The following is a 24,170-nucleotide window of genomic DNA, read 5'->3' as shown; positions in this document are numbered from 1 at the left end:
CCCCCAGTAACCGCCCTACAATCCATTTTTATTCAAAAACAGTCGTCACAATAATTGGATTTCAACAGTAATTATACTGCAGTGTGAAGGAGACACCTGTAACGAGTAACACGTATGAAATCACGTGTGGTATTTCAACAACGATACCCGTGTTGATCTCGTGCGGAAGATCACCGCGGAAGTTTCTCGGGACGTACAGATAGACCGACAAACAGAAAGACTGACAGACCGACAGACAGGCTGTAAATGATTCTAACAACCTGTTATTCGGATACCGAAGATCCGAAAACGTGAACATTCGTTGACATTAGAAGGAGTCATTTTCTTCAGAAACAAACATTCATCATGTAATATCACTCTGGGTGACGAAAAGTAAAATCGCAAGAGATCGAGTATAATAGTGCAAGAGAAATACGAAGTAATCAAGAATTTATATCCGATTCTGTGTGACTGTCATCGGACTAGTTTTCAAGTGTATAAAAGTCGAATTAAATCGGTATAGAAAGCACTATCTGCACTCGAGACTCCCCTTTTTAATTGAGCACGTATGTACCAGGCGCACGCGGCATAGCCATTGCCGATAATTCACATCGTTAATGTTGTCAATTCAGTATCGCAGGACGTCGGTGAGTTCATTATACCTATGTATGCAGATATGTGGAAATTCGATAAATATGCAACTATGTAATACAGCGTCCGATACACTTATGCAAATTCGTACATATGTATAATTGGAATCCCGCTACGCAGCTGGTGACGCTTCGGTTTCTCCTGATGTAGATTGCTCAAAAGGCGTTGGAATTATCTGAAGCTGTTCCGACGATCCTCTGATACCCAGCGTTGCAGTAGCTGTATAACAAGCTGCTAAAGATAAAAACGTTACGTGTCGTTTAGAAGGGATTGAAATACGCGCGGCATTATCTTGCGGAAAGTTGGAAGGAGAAAAAAACGTTAATTCCACCACATACCGAGGCCGTTATTGCAGCCCGCGATTACAGGCGTTCAATTCACCGTATCGTTGAATAATTGCCTATTACCCACCATATCACTGTCTCACAGGATCCGCCCAGCTGTCTGTTCGTGTCTCGAAATCGACTTGCACTGTTTCGGGCAAAAAAACATCACAACATTCTGCGCATTGATCACCAATACGATAATCATAAGGATTGCATTAATCATTGTTTTTTTTTTTTTTTTGTTTTTTGCCCTTCGTTAAAGCAACCAGCCTGATTGCTTGAAAGTGTCTTCATACCAGTTTCTGTTTCAGATAAATTGCATAACTTCTGCAGATTGCGGCTGATCGATATTCCACTCAACATGCACGCTACACGATTATTCGAATTATTTTAAGGAATTCATTCTCACCGCCGCGCATTCCTACTATTCCGACAGCATAACCGCGTTGATAGGCAAAAAACGCAACAAGATATCAATACACATTAGCTCCTGCTATAACGTGTGAGTATACCGATTCCATATTATTCGTATACAGTGTACAAAACCTTTCAGGTTTCTTTCCACACATCTCAGTTCTGTTTCATTCTTCGTATGTGTGTGTTTTGTTTCAATTTTTTTTTTTCATTCTTTTTTTACTGGCAACTTTACAATACAAGCTTCAAAGTGCAACATACCACGGTAAACAAGTTATGGCTGACGCTTTATATAGTTATATTACCGTATCTATAACAGTACAAAAACATATGTAAGTTCTTATTTGAGGCACAGCTGACTGACAGTCATCGAGCGTATTTTTTAAATTAGTTTCGCTCCTTGTTTACTTGGCTACCGCAGCTCGTGTGGCCAAAACACTGGCTCCTGTTGAGGATGTGATGTTTTTGTTTATTCCACTCCTGCTTTCATTCTACTTTTTCAATCTACGAACCTATCTTTTTAAGGCTGTGCGAGCGAAACTAATTCTCGATTTCGCTCCAGACTTTCATTCCGAAAAGAAAGCAAAATCGTTCCACCCGCGACACACGATCACTGCCTTTTAATCAAAATACGTCTGTCTAATTCTTACACCAAATATGTATTATTTTTTTTTTCAATCGTAAAGAAAGCGTCTCGAAATTCTCGATTTTCAGCTGTCTCATGCTTGATAACGTCAAATTTTAAACGACTCGACGCGCCCGGTTGTTTGATCGATTTCATCGATGAATTTTTTTTTTTTACGGTGTCTGCCGTATTGCTCAATAACTCACGGACGGTGGACAAATATTATTTAGCCGTTTGATGACAAATTAATTAGTTCGTGAATATAATCCTTCGGCATTTCCTCTACTACTCATGGCCTCTTAGTGACAAGTCGACGTACGGTTTGATGTGTTTCGGTGTAGCAAAGTCGACAAAAACACGTCATTGTAGCCCAGTTCCGCTACACGGAATTTTCGTTCATGATTACGGTTGAGCCAAAATTTGTGAGGGGAAAAGACATCGTGCAATAATCATGGAAGAACTATTTTAAGGCAGAGATTAATTCCAGGATCAAACTTTTTTCCTCCTTTTTGCCGATCGACAATTGGATAATTTTTCTGTGCTATACCTTCCCAGTTACCGTTTACAGCAAAAATTTTGTAGCTACATAGTTAAATTTTAGAAGAAAAAAAACCGTTTGACTTGGAAAGAGAATTATGAGTTGATTCCTTGATTCATTGACTTCACGCAGTGCATCGATTAATCGTTGAATAAAGGATTCGTAATTCGTTCTATGGAATCAATGAAGCGTAGAACGATCATTTAAAATATTGGTGCCTTCCAATCGAAAAACCGGCTTATAAATACAAGAACGAAGTCATAGAGTAACCGAGGATAGATAGAGCATGGAACAATAAATCAACACGTGCGGTGAGATCTTGTCAAAAGCGGAAAAGGACAGATGCCGAGGTAAGGTACAAATGCCGCTCTCGTACCACCATACCATTCGTGCCGGTTTGTTCAGGACACGAAGATGCGAACGGAGCTGGTTATTCGTATGGGTTTTCAGCTTCGATATACAGGATTGCACCGCAGGTCTTACGGTGCATAATAAGCTCTTGGTGCATTGTCGTGTGTGGGGACTCCATGCAGGCGTGGCACATGGGGAAGTAGCGAGCGATACACTCGCCCCGATATCGCGAGAGTTAGTGCTTCGCTTCGCTTCCCCTTTCCTCTCCTCTCCTCTCCTCTCCTCTCCGCTCCTCTCCTCTCTTCTCCTCGCTCAATGTACCTTACAACATCCAACATCCAGCATTCAGTCTATCTCTAACTGTACATTGAAATACTGTCCTGATAGTTGCAGTGCAGTATTCCTACGGACGAGCGAGCCAACTTCCATTTTAATAGGTACATAAGATTTATATTGGAATTTCCCTGCGGTTCGTTTATTACAGTGACAAGCAATGTCGAAGCCTCTTATTATACTCGCAGACAAAATTCGTTCAAGGTAACATTAATCAGATATCGAATCACCGGAAATTCAAAACCGAAAACCAAGTCTTCGGTGAACTCGTAATATCGTTATACGATTAATTGAAATTTTACGAATAATTCGGTTATCATCTCGTATGATCAATTCGAATCAAGTTTGATACACGATTCACGGATTCATAACCTGACAAGATTTACCTGCCTCAGACCGTATGATGAGAAATTATACACCAAAGTTTTGCTTCTAAGTATTTTTTTATAATGATTTTGCTATCGTTCCCATGATTGGCTTTAGAATCGTTGCAAATACTTCGCAAATCTATGAGCTTTGCAAATGAAATGTCCGGACAAAAAACGACTTCGATAATCAATTAACACGACTTTGCGTCGCAATCTGTCTTAATTGATTGCCTTAAAGTTGCAGGTGTTAATTTATTTCCGCCATCCAGATGAACGCTGTATCATCACGGCATTCAAAGCGAAGAGTGCGATGACTTAGCGATGATGATTACAAAATTTGTACGGTAACGAAGTGAAGCGTTAAGAAAAAAACAACGTTTCACTGAATCGGAAAATCTCGTCAGTGAAGAGAAATCGTATTCTTTCCATACGTAATTGACTATATCCGCTGGTTTTCCCTGACGAAATATGTGGGAATTACAACGATAAAATATAATTCATTCGGTATGAGGATTCCTAAAAAAAAGTTATAGGGTATTTCATTTTATCGGCTACAGGGAAAGGCGAAGCGTGAGGCGTGACAAAATTTTTGAAACTCAGATCGATTCGGCGAGCGTCTTGTGGATGAATCAGGTACCCCACAAGAGAAAACGGTGCAATATTAGTGTTACACATGTTATATCTGATGGCACGCGATATAAATGTATATTATATACAGGTCAAGTTATGGTCGGACCTCGAAAGTCTATCCTTGCAATTTGAAGCGAAGAATTTCAAGGCGTGTTGATATTCCTGGCCTTGGAGAGCTGTTCGCGGGATGATTGCCAGCCGTTTGCTGTGTCATTTTTGACTGACAGCAATCTCTGTCCATAACGCACCTACGTGCCTGGCTAGATAATGTGTGTACCAGAATGAGGAACACAGCCCGGAGTTCACACATACCCACTAGGCACGCACCGCAAACGAATAACTTAAATATTATTGCCACGTAGTTTGCCTAACCGCAAACTTCGTGATTAAATTCCGGACGAGAGCGAGACGCGGTGATGGGGGAATTTCGAGTCTTCACGAAATACGAAACCGGGCTGCAGACCAATTTCGTTCCGACACCTGCGGACCATCGTCTTACGGTTTATCGCGTGGACTGACAGGGCGAAAATAACGTTAATGTAATTTGACAGTTGCGGCCGTGAATTGCGAGGGGGGCGTTTTAATTTCTCTTTAATGCATTTAATCCCAGGCAGGAGTGCGGATACTCCGGCCTCTGATTGTGAGTCTGGACTCTCAGGCACGACTTGAGGAAATTCGACGCGGTTACGAAATGCCTCCGCGTACTTCACGCGCGAATATTATCGCCGTTCGCAAAAGTAACGACTACGAAGATATTCCACGTGAGACGCTGGATCCACGTGCCCCCGTTTCGCCCATGATGGTAAAGCTGGGTCGACCTGCGGGGCACCAGGGCGGGTGCTGCGCGCCGATTCCTCGTGCAATCGCCCCGTAATTTCTTCGATATTCTGAAAGTATCCATGGATTTATGTAATTGATTCTAACCACGGAGATCAAAGAGGAGTTCGCTGCTCGCCGCCCGTTAGAAGGGCCCCAAAGCCCCCCTCGTACATCTCGCGATCAGTGCGAATAACCTTTGGTCCGTGTCCACGTCGACGCAGATCTGATGGAGGAGACGTCGATGTCAAAGTCAAAAGCAAATTTCATGAAATTTAAATAACCCACGGTGCGTTCGTTAACGAAAAGGTCGGCTGATGAATAAATTACGACCTCAAAATCCAAAATCCAAGCAACAGCTGATCGCCTGTTTTCTCATGAAAGGGCAAAGGACTAGATTTCTTTCTTCAAGATCGTAATGGGTTCAGGAAACCGTTCAAAAATAAAAATAAAAATACCGAGCGTATTTACTGGACAGGTTGAAGAGAATGAACGACAAGTCTGGAATAAAATTTGACGTGGCAATGAATCGTTAAGGAGGCAAACCTTTTGGAATGTTTTAGACCGTTAGAATGAGGTGAAAAGGTTCAAAGCTTCCATGACTCGAGAGTGTGGAAAGTAATGGCGTGAAAAGCTGCAGATCCATCATCACACGCATAGGTATTTAAGTGCAGCACGGGTATGAAAGTGAGACGTGATCTGTGCGAGAGAGTAATAAAGAAAAGACTAATTTAAAGTTAGAGATTGCGTAAAAGTGAAAGAAAGGTCGGGAGGTGGGAGAGGCAACTATAGGGACAATTAAACGAGGAAATTTCGTCTATGCTGCGTACAATGTTCGTAAGACATCGGCCGAAATAGTGGCCGGCAACGAGTTCGTTCGAAGTTAAATGTCTTCTGCAGCATCGCGTCAGGAGGACGAAGTATGGCCGGTAAACTTTCGCGTACAGACGTTGATTTATACAAGTGGTAAACAACCCGCGCCGCATCGGCCGGAGTAATTTCAAACTCCTCGCGGAGGTCAGGCCTTCGTTTTCTCGCAATTTCAGCGGTGAAACCAGAATCGGCCTTCCGTGATACAGAGAGACAAGAAGATATAATTGCACGACGAAAAATGCCAGACGTGTTGTCCGGGCACCGACGCCGTGCGGCCTTCGCCAAAATAATAAGAAAAAGATCCAATCGCGAGTACAACGTGGTTGGCGAAGGGTGGCGCTGCCGGAGAGCGAGCGGAGCGACTGGGTCCCTGGGTCCCTGGGTCCCTGGGTCTCTGGGCCCAAGAACGGGCCCGGCGAGCGGTCCTTATCCACCTCGCTCCTCAGCGATGCGGATGGCAGAGAGTGAAAGGCCCACGCCCGCGCCTCGGGCTCCTCGGCAAGGGCGACTGGCCCCTCCGCACACCGAGGCGTGCTCGCCTTCCAACCACGGCAAACTTTCTTACACAACTTCACAATGCGAGTACCTACTGATATTACGCTATATACACGGTGGCTCCGGGTAGACATCCAATGGATTAATTCCAACCGGTGAATTCACCAGATCAGCGTCCACCGAGCTAGCCTTCTGATCTCAGAAAACGGGTCCTGCTTCGGGGTCTCCGGATCGGAATGTCGGGTGGATGTATGTACATATATCTGCTTCCGACTTGCGATCAACCCAGCTTCCTGATCTTGGACCGGAATACGCTTCCAGCTACGTTTCACTAACGTTTCGATTCCGAGACGTCCAGTTCTGCCACATCCGCAACTTTAACTCCTCTTCCATATTCACTGCAGCCGAAAGGGATCAGTATAAGTATCACTTAAAAAACGAGTAGAATTTTAGAGATTCAGTCCGCTTCAATGGTTTTGCGAAAGTCATCATTTTTCTCACGGTCTGGAGAAGAACCATCTTGCTTGGTAGGATTGGAGCTTCATAATCTTTGACAGTAATTCCTGGTAGTGTTTCAAGTCCAAGTTCCAAGTCCAGAACAATTGTTGGGTGTCCAAATAATTAGAAAAGATCCTTATCAACTGTATCAACTTCCGTCAATGTTCTATCACCAAATGTCGTAAAAATCTAGCATGCTTATACAAAAGGATATTCCCTTTTGAAGTGTAAGCGGATTTGGCAACAGCTTGACTTTAGACCGTTCAACAACCGCATTACTTTACGAAAAATAACAATCCATTAATTTTTGTGGTGCTAGATTGTCACTTGCTAATGACGAACAAACCAAAACTGAGTTCCACAATGCTGGAACTGCCGTTTACTCGTTGGCAAAACAATTTGCCTTTCCCAGAGGTAACAATAACAAGATGTGTTTTTCCCATTTATCAAAAGTAACCTCACGCCGTTCTCCTTAAATGGAATATCGCGGCTTCCCGGTACGTTCCGCATCTCGTCCAACGCAAAGGAATCGTGTACGTACAGTGCAATCAAGGCTATGTGAGTGCCGGATCAGAGCTGTGTAGAGATACTGCGTTGCTCGAGAACGACTTCGGCTGCCCGTTCAAAGTCTCCTTGATGGCTGGAGGCGTCGAGGCACGAGGTAGGTACCACGGATCATGGATGAGTGGGTGGAGCCATTGCTCAACGAGATGTCCTCGAGAAGTATCTTGATAAGAAAGGCCATCCTAAGGACACGCCTCACCTTCGGACATCTAGACTCGCCCGTTGATAACCATCAACGTCACGCTTACGTTTGTTTCCTAATATCTGCCTTGTTTATCTGCGTAAATAAGTCCGGCTGCACAGGTCCGGTACCGGTAGGCAACCGCCACCGTGACGACAGTCGCACAGCTAGTGTCTGACCGACGTTCCGCGGGTTTATCACTGTTTTTTTACCCTAACCAGAACGACGATTCCAAGGACGCCGTTTGTGCCCGAGAGACGAGGCGCTCCGGATGGAGTCAGGTGTCCCGGAGAATCAGCTGGAAGAAACAGCTCGTGCAGTGCCTCGAGTTTTCGAGTCAGCGTGCTCGCTCGTTTTCTATAGGGCTTTGCTGAGGCTACTGGATGTGCCACTTAGATTACGTCGAAAAAGGAATGAAACAAAAAAAATCCCTCTCATGTTGTAGCTCCGCAACAGAAGACAAAGGCCAGTTTCACTCCGGTAGATAACAACGATCGAATGGACCACGCCGAACCAATCGTGCAATTATCTCCATCCAGCGAGATGTACCGATGAATACAAAATCATCTTTGGACTAGTTATGAAAACATTTAAAAATCTCCCGCAACGTTCCAGGACTGATTCGATTGGTACGTATGGCTGCATTCCAGTCACTTTCGAAAGTTCTACATACATATCATTCTATGAAAATGACTTTACTTTACAGTAACTGAGTCCGATGATCAATCGACCGAAAATCCTAGTATCGTTCAATGTACAGCTATTTGCGTTTCGCTCAGACTCTGAGCATCTGTACTTTCGTTGACTTCTATCTTCAATAATTTTTTTTGTTTCTTCAAATCGATTAATACGTAGATCAAAGAAGTCGGCGTTTTAAATTTTTTTCCGAATAACCGGCATTTAAAACGACTAATTTAACGTTCTCTTAGGATCATATGGTTCCTCAAGTAAATCACTCAACAAGTTAATTATTCTGACAGTGTATAATTTGGCCCGTAGGAATGTGTCGAATTCGATTTACTGCCCTCCTTCTCTTTTCTCTCAGTGCCCAGTCGCAAAGTTGCACCATGTCAATCGATGCTCAATTCGCGACGGAGTTTTGACTGGTCAGTCGGCCAACCGATCGCCTCGCTCAATCGGGTCGAACCAAGGACCTCGGGCGGAGGGACGTGCTCCATCGTCGAAGTCACCGCAGTCAGCCAGAGGCGTCTGGTTCAGAGTATTACTGCGTCATTACTTCATCGGTCAGGCTTTCGTCGTTCTCACCTTTTTTGTAAATCAAATTGTAATCTAATTTAAGTCGAGATGAAAATAAAACGTTTTTTTCTATTGTCAATATTATTTTCCCTCCCTGCCAGTACCCACTCCTCATGGTCGGGACACAATGCCACTCGTTACGCAAGAGCTCGGGAACTCCGGGATCGTTCTAAGACGGCATGTTAATTGCGCGTACAGTTCAGAATACGAATGATTTTGACGGTCAAGCTTTTGTCAGATTAGATAATCAGCAGTATGATAAACGGGGCTTTTTTCATGAGAGGTACTTTGACAAGTTTATTCAATACATTAAATGGGTATGATCGATCGAATGAGAAATTTGTGTATTGTGACTGAAGTATTTGAGGGTGTAACTGCAAAGCAAGTAGAATCAGATCTTTTGTAAAAGTTTTCATTTATTCCGACAAAGAAACGTTGAAGGTGATAATGACGGTGCTTATCTTGAACACTGTTGTACATTCATCTGGGAGGAAATACACCTTTATATAATATTACTGATCAACATACTAAGACTATTTACTAATCAACAACACTTCAAAAATATTTAATCGTTACCATTTTATACTTTTATGCCACATGGAATACACAAATATAAAAATATACAGTAGCAATAACAAAATTCTTGTTGTAACTCGGCTGACACATACCATTCGCTGCTGAAGTCTGACAATTAATAAGAACTCGGAACTTCTTCAAATGATTACGACCAATAAGACTCAAGAATAACAGATTAAACGTCTTTATAGCAACACTTTGTGGAAAAGGACGTACAAACAATATATTATTTGGCAGTGGATGTAAACCCTACTTCAAAATAGCTCGGAATTTCAGAAGAAAATCCTAATGAAAATGACATTCCTTCTTTAGAGATTCAGCAAATTTTCAACTGCAAAAATTCAAAAGGACTATTCCAGAGCCATCTTTTTTCTAAAATTTTGGGGCTGGATAATTGATTGTCCCAGAATCGAATACAATGACCCTTTTCAGAGTAATTGGCCGGCAAAATTCAGAATTGGCAATCACAGCATCGTAGGACCAACAGCTGAAAAAATGTAAAGAAAATGTGTGAAAATTTATTGTTTTTCTTGTGTGATAACAACTTTTGATCTGTTGGTTACAGTCGCTTCCGACCGCATACAAAGAATTCCTCTAGCAACGTTACGTCGATATGATGCCCTGATGAATTAACTGTAGCATTATTCAAACTGGATCAAATTTCTACTAGAAAAAGGAGAAGGTGTTCAATGTGCATATATTCCTCTGTTGGTGCCAGAACCTTTTCATTTAACGATGAGAATCGATTCAAATGACCTTCATCACACCACATGAACGCGAAATCAAACCGAAATCTGGAGTAAGAGATTTCAAATTTGAAATATGAACAAAAATTCAGAGAATAAAAAGATGAAACAAACCAATTGGCTGATTATTTTATTCATTTCAATGCGAAATAAATCAAATTGTAATGATATTATACAATGTCACAGATATCGTTTCCTGCAGAGAAAGATTGCACCTCTACGGTATTGGATCTACAACTATTCACAAACTGCTGAATCTACATGATACAACACTGTTCAGATCCTGCTTAAAATACGTGACACTTTATTTCCCTAGTATGTACGTTGTAATCATTACGTGATGTTTAATCATAATGTTGTATCTCTGTGTGCATTTCCGTTATATACTTTTTAACAACTTGCTGAAGTACTATACACTCACACTAGAACACTTGTACTGAAATAGTGGCATATTAAATGAGCTGACACTAACACTTTGTACCTGTGTGATTGTGATTTATTTGCCCCTCCTCTTTGAAATGATGGTAAGAAGTGTAGGATTTCGGAAGTACCTTTTGACCCGCTGATTACAGCGTCTTTAAACCACGCGCGATCGAATGCTCTGGCAACATAAGGTCGACATAGGGTAACAATACATCAATTTTATCATTTTTGAAAATCGGCTAATTTTGGATCGAAAAAAAAGGGGTTAGCCTTCCTTTTTAGACGATTTTGGAGCCCCAAAATTTTAGTTTAGAAATCGATTTATACGACCTATTCTAGACTAAGTGCATCGCGAAACGTCCAGAAAAAAAACATTTAAACCTCGTAGGAGCAAAAGCTCAGAAGTTCCGAAGGGGATTTCTCGTTTTTCGTCAGTAACTTTTGATCTGCTGCTCGCAGCGTACTCCGACTGCACCCAATCAATTTTCCTCGCAAAATAACGTCAAAATAGTGCGCCAAAGCGTTGATTCCAGCACTTTTCAAAATCGCAAAAATTTTCGCCAAAAACACAAGGGGGTTAGCGTTACTTTTTTTTTAGACAAAAAACTTTTGGTCTCAGATTCGATTCAAATGACCCTTATCCGACGAATTGGACCCTCAGGAACTCAGAAATCGCAGCGAAGAGAGCGTAGGACCAACAGGAGAGAAATGGCGAGCGAAAAAGCACCTGCTGAAAAATGTCGAAAAGTAGGGTTCTGGTTTTTTGGCTGTAACTTTTGATGCGTTGATCGCAGCGTTTGGGGACTGCGCCCAATCAATTTTTCTCGCAAAATTACGTCAATATAGTGCGCCAAAGCGTTGATTCCAGCACTTTTCATAATCGCAAAAATTTTGGACAAAAACACAAAGGGGTTAGCCTTACTTTTTTTTTAGACAAAAAACTTTTGGTCTCAGATTCGATTCAAATGACCCTTTTCCGACCAATTGGACCCTCAGGAACTCAAAAACCGCAGCGAAAAGAGCGTAGGACCAACAGGAGAGAAATGGCGAGCGAAGAAGCACCTGCTGAAAAATGTCGAAAATTCAGGTTCTGGTTTTTTGGCTGTAACTTTTGATGCGTTGATCGCAGCGTATTCCGACTGCGCCCAACCGATTTTTCTTGCAAAATTACGTCGATAGAGTGCGCCAACGCATTGATTCCAGCACTTTTCAAAATCGCAAAAATTTTCGCCAAAAACACAAAGGGGTTAGCCTTACTTTTTTTTTTGGGCAAAAAACTTTTGGTCTCAGATTCGATTTAAATAACCCTTATCCGACCAATTGGACCCTCAGGAACCCAGAAATCGCAGCGAAAAGAGCGTAGGACCAACAGGAGAGAAATGGCGAGCGAAAAAGCACCTGCTGAAAAATGTCGAAAATTCAGGTTCTGGTTTTTTGGCTGTAACTTTTTATGCGTTGATCGCAGCGTTTCGGGACTGCGCCCAATCGATTTTTCTCGCAAAATTACGTCGATATAGTGCGCCAACGCATTGATTCCAGCACTTTTCAAAATTGCAAAAATTTTCGCCAAAAACACAAAGGCCTTACCTTTTTTTGGGGCAAAAAACTTTTGGTCTTAGATTTGATTCAAATGACCCTTTTCCGACCAATTGGACCCTCAAGAACTCAGAAATCGCAGCGAAAAGAGCGTAGGACCAACAGGAGAGAAATGGCGAGCGAAAAAGCACCTGCTGAAAAATGTCGAAAATTCAGGTTCTGGTTTTTTGGCTGTAACTTTTGATGCGTTGATCGCAGCGTATTCCGACTGCGCCCAATCGATTTTTCTCGCAAAATTACGTCGATATAGTGCGCCAACGCATTGATTCCAACACTTTTCAAAATCGCAAAAATTTTCGCCAAAAACACAAAGGGGTTAGCCTTACTTTTTTTCTGGGCAAAAAACTTTTGGTCTCAGATTCGATGTAAATGACCCTTATCCGACGAATTGGACCCTCAGGAACTCAGAAATCGCAGCGAAGAGAGCGTAGGACCAACAGGAGAGAAATGGCGAGCGAAAAAGCACCTGCCGAAAAATGTCAAAAATTCAGGTTCTGGTTTTTTGGCTGTAACTTTTGATGCGTTGATCGCAGCGTATTCCGACTGCGCCCAATCGATTTTTCTCGCAAAATTACGTCGATATAGTGCGCCAACGCATTGATTCCAACACTTTTCAAAATCGCAAAAATTTTCGCCAAAAACACAAAGGGGTTAGCCTTACTTTTTTTTTGGGCAAAAAACTTTTTGTCTCAGATTCGATTGAAATGACCCTTATCCGACCAATTGGATCCTCAGGAACTCAGAAATCGCAGCGAAAAGAGCGTAGGACCAACAGGAGAGAAATGGCGAGCGAAAAAGCACCTGCCGAAAAATGTCGAAAATTCAGGTTCTGGTTTTTTGGCTGTAACTTTTCATGCGTTGATCGCAGCGTATGCCGACTGCGTTCAATCGATTTTTCTCGCAAAATTACGTCGATGTAGTGCGCCAACGCATTGATTCCAGCACTTTTCAAAATCGCAAAAATTTTCGCCAAAAACACAAAGGGGTTAGCCTTACTTTTTTTTTGGGCAAAAATCTTTCGGTCTCAGATTCGATTGAAATGACCCTTATCCGACCAATTGGACCCTCAGGAACTCAGAAATTGCAGCAAAGAGAGCGTAGGACCAACAGGAGAGAAATGGCGAGCGAAAAAGCACCTGCTGAAAAATGTCGAAAATTCAAGTTCTGGTTTTTTGGCTGTGACTTTTCATGCATTGATCGCAGCGTTTCGGGACTGCGCCCAATCGATTTTTCTCGCAAAATTACGTCGATATAGTGCGCCAACGCATTGATTCCAGCACTTTTCAAAATCGCAAAATTTTTCGCCAAAAACACAAAGGGGTTAGCCTTACTTTTTTTCTGGGCAAAAAACTTTTGGTCTCAGATTCGATGTAAATGACCCTTATCCGACGAATTGGACCCTCAGGAACTCAGAAATCGCAGCGAAGAGAGCGTAGGACCAACAGGAGAGAAATGGCGAGCGAAAAAGCACCTGCCGAAAAATGTCGAAAATTCAGGTTCTGGTTTTTTGGCTGTAACTTTTGATGCGTTGATCGCAGCGTATTCCGACTGCGCCCAATCGATTTTTCTCGCAAAATTACGTCGATATAGTGCGCCAACGCATTGATTCCAACACTTTTCAAAATCGCAAAAATTTTCGCCAAAAACACAAAGGGGTTAGCCTTACTTTTTTTTTGGGCAAAAAACTTTTTGTCTCAGATTCGATTGAAATGACCCTTATCCGACCAATTGGATCCTCAGGAACTCAGAAATCGCAGCGAAAAGAGCGTAGGACCAACAGGAGAGAAATGGCGAGCGAAAAAGCACCTGCTGAAAAATGTCGAAAATTCAGGTTCTGGTTTTTTGGCTGTAACTTTCCATGCGTTGATCGCAGCGTTTCGGGACTGCGCCCAATCGATTTTTCTTGCAAAATTACGTCGATGTAGTGCGCCAACGCATTGATTCCAGCACTTTTCAAAATCGCAAAAATTTTCGCCAAAAACACAAAGGGGTTAGCCTTACTTTTTTTTTAGGCAAAAAACTTTTGGTCTCAGATTCGATTTTTGTCACCCTTTTTTGACTAATTGCACCCCAAGGAAACCAGAAAAAACAATTTAAATTCCGTGCTTCTGTCGATATAATGCATAAATCAAGTGATCTTAGTAACATCCAAACTGTCGAAATTTCCCACAAAAATTCATCGCTAAGTTGCAGCTCACTTGTATGCCGATTTTTCGCAGCAAAAACTTGTTATACCGCTATATCTCAGAATCTACTCACGCTTTTCCCTAGAATAATGGGTTCAAGGATCTAAAAAAATTATTTCTATTGTCATGGACTCACAGCAGAAGAAATAAAAATAAAATATGGGAAAACTCAAATATTTATTCATTCCAATTCAGATATCGTAAAGTAGTAATAATACAAATTCAAGCATAATACATCGTATTGTACAGTGGTGTGTTACGCTTGTTCGCAAGTCGGTACCCTAACTACACTTACTCACTACAACAGTGACTATCTGATACAATATTCCTTATATTTCGTTTAAGATAATGTATATTGCACTTTTGTGGTATGCTATAACAATTAGAATCATCGTGTCGTGTTCAATCATACTCTTGCTCTTCATCCTGTCGTTTACTCTTATACTATTTGGTCACTTGTTACATCACTACACACTGATACTCAATCACTTGCACTAAAATTAAGATATATTGAATAAACAGCCGAAGCTCGATAGGTATAAATTTGTAATTTTCTTTTTCACCTTTCCGAATTCCCTGTGCAAATATGATGCTTTTCAGCCGCAACTCTCGATCCATTATGGAAAGGGGTCGCCTAGTTTTTTTCTTGCGACTTGCGAACTCAGGAATTTTTCCGTTGGTAATCGATACGTACAACTCTCCTTCAACTGATTGGACCCCTAGAAATGCCAAGAAGCTAGAACAGCATTGGGCCAACAGCTGAAAATATAATATGAAATTTACTCATTTTGCGATCATCACTCCAAAATATCGTTTTTGACCACGATACGTTTCTGGATCAGCAGTCTTGAATTGTCGTGAATTTCTGGATATCCTTTCGTGCTGATTTTGTATCGTACGAATTTTGTTTCACTTGCATCCGGGGCAATGAGTTGTAAAATTTCCATCACATTTGCAAATCGTTCAACGTAAATATTTGCCCTTTGATAGACCCTGTCCTGCTAAAGATTGTAAAGCAGCAGTTATCATACAAATGCAGATAGATGATTACAAAATCGAGATAAAAATAAGAGCCGGCTGAGCGATAAATGCCGAATACGGCTCTGCAGACCTGCGAAATTTCGACAATTTTCGTAAAAAGCAAAACGTGACAATGATTCTTCCCTTTCGTGATCAGGGAGGAATAAACGCGATATAATTGCGTCCATGAATTGAGCTTACGTATTATACCTAGACTTCCGCACTCAATCACTTCGCAGGAATGACTATTCAACTAGCACGTTGTGCATAAGAATAACGCAGCTTAACAGAGTCATCGCCTCAAGCCTCGAGTCTAAAATGAATAAAATTTTGTTCACGGTGAATAATCCATCTTTCATGATAACGAGGAACTATTATGGTACACCAGCAGTATATCATACACATACAGTTACCTGCCGTTCAGATATCTGTTCAAGCAAGATACTCACTATCCCACACCATTCATTAGACTTAAATCTATATTGTACAACGATTATGCATTTCATCGTGCATTGTTTCCAGATACGGGATACCCACCTAATGCAAATACGATAACTGATTGTCAACAAAAGTTTTGAACATGAATAGGTAGAGGATAATAAATTAAAGGCATTGATATTACGTGCGTAGTCACTTGTTAACGCGTATCGTTAGCTGAAATTGGGAAAACTTTTAAACGCGACTAGGAATTTGCGCAACAGTTCAGGTATTGTTGAGAATTGCATATTGCACCCGATTTTTCTATGCCAAATCGTAGTTGGAGACTGCGGTCCAAAAGTGCACTCACGCCACGACATCAAGGCCGACGAAATTCGTCCGAATGACAAGGCGAGGTAGCAGATGAATCAAAATCTGATCAAATCACCGCTCGGGCAAGAGTGTCGGAGAGGAAAGGGACCGAGAAACAAGGAGAGAGGCGCATGGCACGCATGTAGGCACCATAAGAGAGCTGCTCATATAAGATCGGTAATAAAAGATTCACCAAAGATTAGCCTTCGTCAGCGCAACGCGGTGCCGCGTTGTTGTTGTTATTATCATTATAATCGTAACCACTACCATTGTTATTATTATCATCTCGGCCAGTTTGATTCTTTGCCTATGTAAGGCCGCCGCCGCGGATGCTTCGCCTGCGGGTGCTCTAATGCTCCTAAACGCGTCTCTGTTGGTAGTGTAAGAACCGCACCGCGAGACGGCCCTGGGCCTAGAAAGGCGTGGTCCAGGCTCGCGGGGCAGTGACGTCACCGTTGTAGTCTGCGATGTGCAGATACGTAGGTGGAATTGGGCCTCGGTGGATCTCGGCTCGGGAGGTTCTTTGTGGCGGAACTCTGTGACGTCGCGATTCCTACACTCTACAATCTGCCGTAGTATGATGCTTATGATGCTATTAAATTTGACTTATTTTAATTGGGCCGTATGTATTCGTCGGTGTGGCTTTTGGCCAGCGAGCGGATCGTAAATCTCGACATTAGCACCGCTGCAGGGTCCGAAGGATCATTTCGCATCAAGACTCGATGAATTATTTTCGCAGAGCTTGAGAAACGGGCCCGTAATGTATTTTAGGCGCATTACTAAACGGAATACCATGCTCACGGAAGGTATTAATTGATACAAATCGATTTCAAACTGAGTGACGCGGTTTCGCCACGTGCTCGAATTGTGCTCGCTGCATGTCGATTTGATTAATGGCCCTTAATCCGATAATGCTCAATATACTTTATCTCCTATCTTTTATTCATATTCATGATATAATATACCTACGTGCACGCTGCTTGTCGACCCTACTAATGGTCCAAGGCCCGGCGGAGCTTCGACACCAGGAAGGACGCGGCTCAGTCCCTTCGACGAATACAATGTCACTGGTTGAAAAAATGTATGAATAAAAGAGCGCGTTGATGAGATTCCGAATTATTCATTTTTCTGCAAACATTTCGAATAAGCTTTCCAAATTCGGACGGGTCTTTTGCACTAAAAATTGTACAATTGTCAGGTACTTCACAAACGATGAGAACAACCAGTAAAATCAGTTACTACTGTTTCCTACTTTTACTGTTTCCCATCTTCCGTGAAGCAGAAGTATCTGTTATACCTATAACGGTGCTTTCGCGAGTGACGAATTCGATTCTCGTTTATGACGCTAAGAGAAACTTGTTCGTGGGAACGAATTGAATTTATTGATAAGGAACAATTCAGTTATTAAAATGCAGCAACGAGCATCTACAGATACCAAAATGCCATGCACCGAAAGAGAAATTCCGCGAAGCATTCTTCCGCCGATAGACACATGCCAGAGCATTGCATCTATTTCACGAGCTTCTTGTACGTCGTAAGTTTCGCAAAGCATCGTCGAGGCAAGCCTACGTAAAGCTTAAGGAAACCTAGGGCGCCGCGCAGAAGATACCCTGACGCCTCGTGATGGCCCCAAGACGGGAAAGGCGTGGCGAGTGCAGTCATGTAGCTGATTTATAAGGCGAACTTCCTTTACTGCCGAGACTGTTCTTCGCGGGCAGACAACCAACCACCTACACCGATATGTCTAAGCTCGGCGTGGTACCATCGTACCATGTATGTACCAACCTTTTCGCGCGAGGATTTACGATTTCGCGTCTTTTATGTTGTATGTAGGTAGGTATACCTGCATGAGCAACGCACGGTACTTCACCCCGCTCATATCCGAGTGAAGCTAATTCTCCATCCTCAGCTGTCCAATAATCTCGGCAACATAGGATTACGCCAATGCATCATTCACCCGCCGCTTTCATTATAGTATTAAATTTTTTTTTTTTTGCTCGGAATCGATTACGGTAATGCCATGCGTGCAGTGCACATACCGAACTGTTATACGGATCAGGTTTGTGATCAATGATACTGTCGAATATATAGACGCGGCATTTTTCACTCGCGGAGGGGTGCGGAACCTATGGAACCTGATTTAAATAACCATCGGCGCGGTGTCGCACGTCCGCGTATTCACCTTACGAAGAAACATCGACCGGGACAAAAATCCCGAGATGACATTTCATTTGGTTTTTGCTTTTTCTCTTTTTATCAAGATCAGTACCTTGTCGCGTACAACCGCAAACTATAGGTGGCTGAATTTTTTGACGTCAATTTCCCGCAAGGAACGTTGATCCGCGTTCGTTGGAAATATTGTTGAAGCATCAGCGAAGCGGATATATATCGGTATTCTAATGAGCCAATTAAAAGTTCCGAGCGTAGATTCGGCCGCTACCGTGCTTCGACGAAATCATCTCGACGTTGTAAATATCCTACCTCTTAACCGTTTTCACTGTCAACCCGAGAACACGAACGAGTCGATGTTAGACCGAGATCGAGCATGAGGCGGGTAATCCTTTTATCCAGCCTCTATATTTCGCCTGCGGTAAGAAGAATGCTCCGCAGGTATACATATCATAACGGTGCCGAGCAAGAAAGTTGGATTGAAAATTCTCACAGTACCGTAAATTGAGTTACCCCGCGTGTTATTTTGTAATTGGCACCGATGTACAGACGGATACAAGATGGATAGCACACCTCCTCCGGCAACCCGTCGAGATTTACTCCCATTAAATCTGATGGCCTGCCCGTATTATATACTCGTATAATTGAGCGGGTCTTTCCGCCGCTTTAAAGTTCGCCAAAATCATCATCCAGCCCATTCATTTCACCGGTTGATCAACGGACTCGACATTCGTCTTGCCTTCGATCCGCCCGATGCACCGTGTATCCTGAGCTGACCTCTCGCAGGCGTGTGTGAGGCGGCAACATCCTGGCGATATGGGGCGAAGAGGAATGCGGAGGGGACGTCGCGTCGTTGTGCGGTTTGAGGACGGGCGGGCAAGAACTGGCGTGATGCAACTGGCCGCAGACTCTGGATCAAAGCAGCTATCGCCCTAGTTAGCCCACTTCCAAGGCACCCAGATTGATCTAGCCTTACCTAAGTCAGCCTAGCCGGAGCGAGCGCGGTGGACCGCTATAGAGAGCTCCTTGATCGCCTGCTACCTATTCATTACTTTTCTCGGCGTCGATCACTCCCAAGGCCACGGGCCGGAGCCATTGTTCAAAAATATTAGCCACATCAATTATTGTATAAATCTTACGGTGTACGGTTATGCGACTGGATCGTGACTGTGTGTGTGTACGTATGCATGTATGTGCAACGATTCTATATTAGCTCGCGCCGCGTCTCGCGTCTGAACCGTTTGATATGCCAATGCGTAGGTACTCAGTCGCGAGTGTGTTCTTCTGCAATGGATTTCAATTTCGATCTAAGCGCTAATTTCAAATTGACGGAAAACAATTTATCGGTACAAGTAACTCAAGTCGGAGATCAAAGCGAATCCTCGGCTCGGCTAAGCACCCGTTCGTTTCACACCTAAGACGACTAGATGCAGTCGAGCGGGTCAATTTTCAACAAAAATTACGCGAAATCCTGTTGCTAATCAGTACGCTCCAAACTTGGCGCTGATCAAGATTTATACGAAGGCGCTACCATTTCGACAGACACGGACATGCAATACCAACGGAACAGGTTTATACCGCACGTCGCCGCTTCCCACCAATTAATCATTGATTAACACCATAAAAAGCTCGACATTTCCGAAACAATTAACCACCCAACAAGTGATTGGATTTAGCCTACGCATATTTGCAGAGATAACCAGTTTTCTCTCCCGGGTATATTCTGTCTAGAGAACAATTAGCCTTTTCGCACCTCGCAAAAAACACGTTATAGGTTTGGTCCTAATTTAGGTCAACAGCCTTGGGCGTAATCAATTGCCTGAACCTTTCTTGTTTCTCTCTAATCTTGGAATAAATGTGCTTGATCGACACAGAGATTAACCGCAGTACCGCTATACTGGCAGGTTGACAAAGGCTCAACGTACGCATAAATATTGCCACGTAATATAATCGCGTTCAAGCGTTGAAAGCGAGATCGCATAGCGGTTGCCGCGTGTCAAAACCGACGTACAGACAGCTGAGAAATTGAAGAAATAGAAAGAAAGAAAAAGGGTAAAGGTGATAAAAAAGAAGATAATTTCAAATCAAACGAAAAAAAAGGCAGCTGTATCGATCGAGATGTAATTTGCCGGAGTGAATTGACTCCTGTGGAAAGCAAAAGTTTTTAATTGGCGTTACAAAAGGAGAGAGAGAAAGAGAGAAAACATGAGAAAAAAGAAACGATGCTATAAGGTATGCAGTGCTTACTATGTTGGTACGTATCGAACACGTGTGTTAGGCGGTACCCGCGGAGCGAATGGGACGAACGGACGGACGGACGAAGACAGCTGGAAGGACTCTATCTTGTAATCGGTGTGTCACGAAGTGGGCGGACTTTCTACACACGCTCAGTACACACATGAGCGATTGCAAGGCGCGAATGTGTCGCGACACGAGATCCTTGTACCCGCCACATATCCAGACTGCATATGTATAACAGCAAAAGGCGGCGTACCTGCATCGCTTTGCGCGACACTAGAACGGATCTGCTCATTGCGGTACCGTTGTGATTCGGCTCGGGTGTACCGACAGATATCAGAGTTATAACGACCTGCGTAACCTGCGTGTTACCCAATCCTTTGTCCAGAGCCTTGTCGGCTTCCTGCTGCACTCAGAGGCCGATTCGCCTTCGTCGACGTCATCGAGACGCCTGTGACGCGGACTCGCGCCCGGTCCGAAATCCATCGAGGACGTCACTCTGGACCTGGTCAAGATCGTTGTCGGCAAGACAGCCTTCGTCAAATGAAAAAGAAATGTCGACTCAACGGTTAGCCACTTCGCGGGTACCTGATTGTCGGACGAACGCTCCTTTGCCAACGGTGAATTTATTCAAATGGAAGATTGGGGAAAGGTGATAATTCTCTCGCACCGAAAAACGCCTGCTAACAATATATATGTATAAGAATTTATTCGTACCGACGGCTGAGTAATCGAAGCGTGACAAGTACGCAGTGCGATTCGTTTCACTGATTCCCATCGGCGAGATCAGCACACCGCAGGGTGCATAGTTCAAACAATCTAAACCACTTTACAAATCCATTTATTTCAACTAAAGTATGAATGAGCCTAACATGTTAAGTCGAAATGAGTAAGAGTACGATCGCATTATTACGTTCATTACACGAGCCCCGTAGAGAAAATGTATTATAATACGTATACGGCTTGTACTTTGCCCTTTCGTATATCCATCGAACGAGCATCGAGCTCACCAGACAAACATGGCGAGCCTGATAGACGTCGTCGTCGTCGTCTCTTTTCTATGATCGTGATTTAACGATTAAATTCCTTTCCGAGTGCAGTGCTGTACGGTCTTCAAACTCTTTGTAGACGCCGCATATCGCGAATTGTTGTTACAACTGAATTGTCGAGTAAGGAAAGTCGCAGTGACGAATACTCGCAAGAATGCTCCAAAAACTCTTATTCGCTGTTTCGGTTGTTCTACAAGGCTGCATCCAAATTCTTGCGACCAGTACCGATTTTGGTTGAATTTTATGCCGCGCAGTGCGAACCACCGCAGGATAGAATTTCGCGTAAAGTGAAAAAGTACTTCAGCAGTTCTTTCGCGTGTTTCCGGAGTTTCGGCCGCGATTCTTCTCCGCGTTTTCCCCGCACCACGTACGATACACTCGCCGCGTGCATATTCTCTGTGTAATCTACGATACGTGTAGGTACCCTGCGCAACTCGGTCGAGGAGTTGGATATATAGAGCGAAGTCGTCCGCAGGTATAAGCTGGCGCAGAGAAGTGTATATGAAAACAGGAACGTGCAGAACCCGGATTGGTCTCGATGTCGGTGCAGTTTGCAGTCACGTTGCCACCGCGCGGCTGTCCGCCGTCTTGTCGGCCGCTTTCCTCTGCCACCGCGGCTGCCGTGACACGCCCTGTTCTGGCTCTGATAACACCCACACCAGCAAAGATACCGCGAGAGCCTCGGTATCAACGTTGCAGTATCTCGTACGAATAGATGTGCGCCCGGTCGTTTAGCCGTTTCGCAACGCGGCCGTGTTACCCGCACACATGCTCGCCCGGCTGTGATGTATGTGCGTGGCCCGAACAGGACGTAGGAAATCGGACTGGAATCCTGCGCCTTTGTGAACGCGTGTAGGTGCACAGAGCCTGGTAATATCGCCCTGAACTCTCCTACGATCGGCTCGCGGACCTACGGAACGATATAATTATTATCAGGCCTTCGTTACGGCGATGCAATCGCTCCAATACAGCTCTGCAACGGACGCAGAGAATATAAATGTACGCGGTTGCAGGGAGAGATCGGGAAAAGTGTCGATATGTGCGCGAACAAAGGAGCCCGCGGGTCCTTGATCGGGTAAGAGAGTGCAGCCCTTATTTGGCTCGTCGAGGAAATCCTCTGCGCGGACAGACGGACCCCACGTGCGGCGAGTTAATTAGTACTGCGGTTTTCCTCCGGCTGTCCTCGCGGAAACTGTTTATGTACTGATAAGGAACTTCCAGGCTTCGTCTCCACGCAGCAGGTTGCAATGGTCGCGATATCCGCGAGGCCGAAGTAGGGATGCGAAACGCGCGGTCGGTTTTGTAGGATTGTGAAAATATATCGATCGGCGTGTATTTTCGCAATTATACACGCTTCTTTTGCTCCTTGTCTTATTCAATTTATTCTTCTAAACTCGTTTACACATGACGATGACGGCAAGAGAAGAAAAAAAATACTCTCGCCTTTGTGCCGAGCGCTAATTTTCTTTATAATCCTTTTTACGAAAGCTGAAACGGTTGGTTATCCGTTACCGCTATTACGTAACCGCCTCCCGTGCGCCAATCCTACTCGTACCTTCCTGACCCTCTGACCCCGTGACACTCGGCGGCGGCAGCTGGTCCTCCGCGAGGTGCAGAGGTCCAAAGGTCCGGCAGCGCGGATGGACCGGAGAGGGAAGATCGGATCGGACTGCAGCGGCGGGAAATCGGCGGTCGAAAATGCACCGCGGCGCACTGTCACGCGTCGCGAATGCAACCGCACGTACCTACCGTAATTACACCGCGTCGATGTAAAGAAAGGGAAACTGGTTCGGAGCAAAATCTAACTGATTGCACTTCGGATTTTGTTTCTGTTACAGTCTTACTCTACAGTCCGCAGAAATCCGCAGTACCGTTGCATAAACTTGGTGAGATTATCGCAGCGAGACACCGTGACGCTGGTCAATGTATGATCCGTTTCATTTTCAATTGCAACATATTATGCGAGGAAATTGATTTATGGCTGTTATAAGGCAGTGTCTGAAATACTGTGCTTGCTTTGTCCAAATTCAGAATGGGCGTTGTATAGGTCGACTTTAACAAATGGAGAAAGTACAGACTCGGTCGCGTTGCGATTACTTCATGAAAATCAGATTGATTGTTTTACACTCACAAACAAAATTTCCATCACGCAAATAAAAATTGCTAATCTTCTGCTAAAATTGCTATAGTTCTGTTGGATTCTTTACTGAAATTGACTTCATCTTAAATGAACGTTACCTCGATTTCGGATTAGCGCTGAGAATTGTTGCATTTTTTAGGCGGAATATCTAATCGTATATTTTATTCTCTCATTCTCAAGTCATTCGGATGACACGATAGACGTAATATGTAGGAATTTGTGACACGTTCATTCGCATTCCAAGATCTTCAACGATATGAGTTCATCCCTGGACAGTGGAATGGTAGTAACGAGTGGTCATAGAACCGGTTGACGCTTATTGCAGCGATTGATTTACAT

At 43.6% G+C, this 24,170-nt stretch overlaps 1 long non-coding RNA gene across 1 annotated transcript; it reads left to right on the top strand.

Annotated features, from left to right (window-relative positions):
• Nucleotides 1-1,312: 1,312 nt before the first annotated feature.
• LOC124212980 (uncharacterized) lies at nt 1,313-10,623 on the top strand. The gene is made up of 3 exons (XR_006881784.1): nt 1,313-1,458; nt 10,041-10,274; nt 10,408-10,623. It is a non-coding gene; the product is annotated as an uncharacterized lncRNA (long non-coding RNA).
• Nucleotides 10,624-24,170: the final 13,547 nt, after the last annotated feature.

This window comes from Neodiprion pinetum, chromosome 1 (genome assembly GCF_021155775.2).
Source record: "Neodiprion pinetum isolate iyNeoPine1 chromosome 1, iyNeoPine1.2, whole genome shotgun sequence".
NCBI lineage: Eukaryota > Metazoa > Arthropoda > Insecta > Hymenoptera > Diprionidae > Neodiprion > Neodiprion pinetum.
Note: the sequence above shows the minus strand (reverse complement) of the source record. Positions and strands in the feature narration are given on the sequence as shown.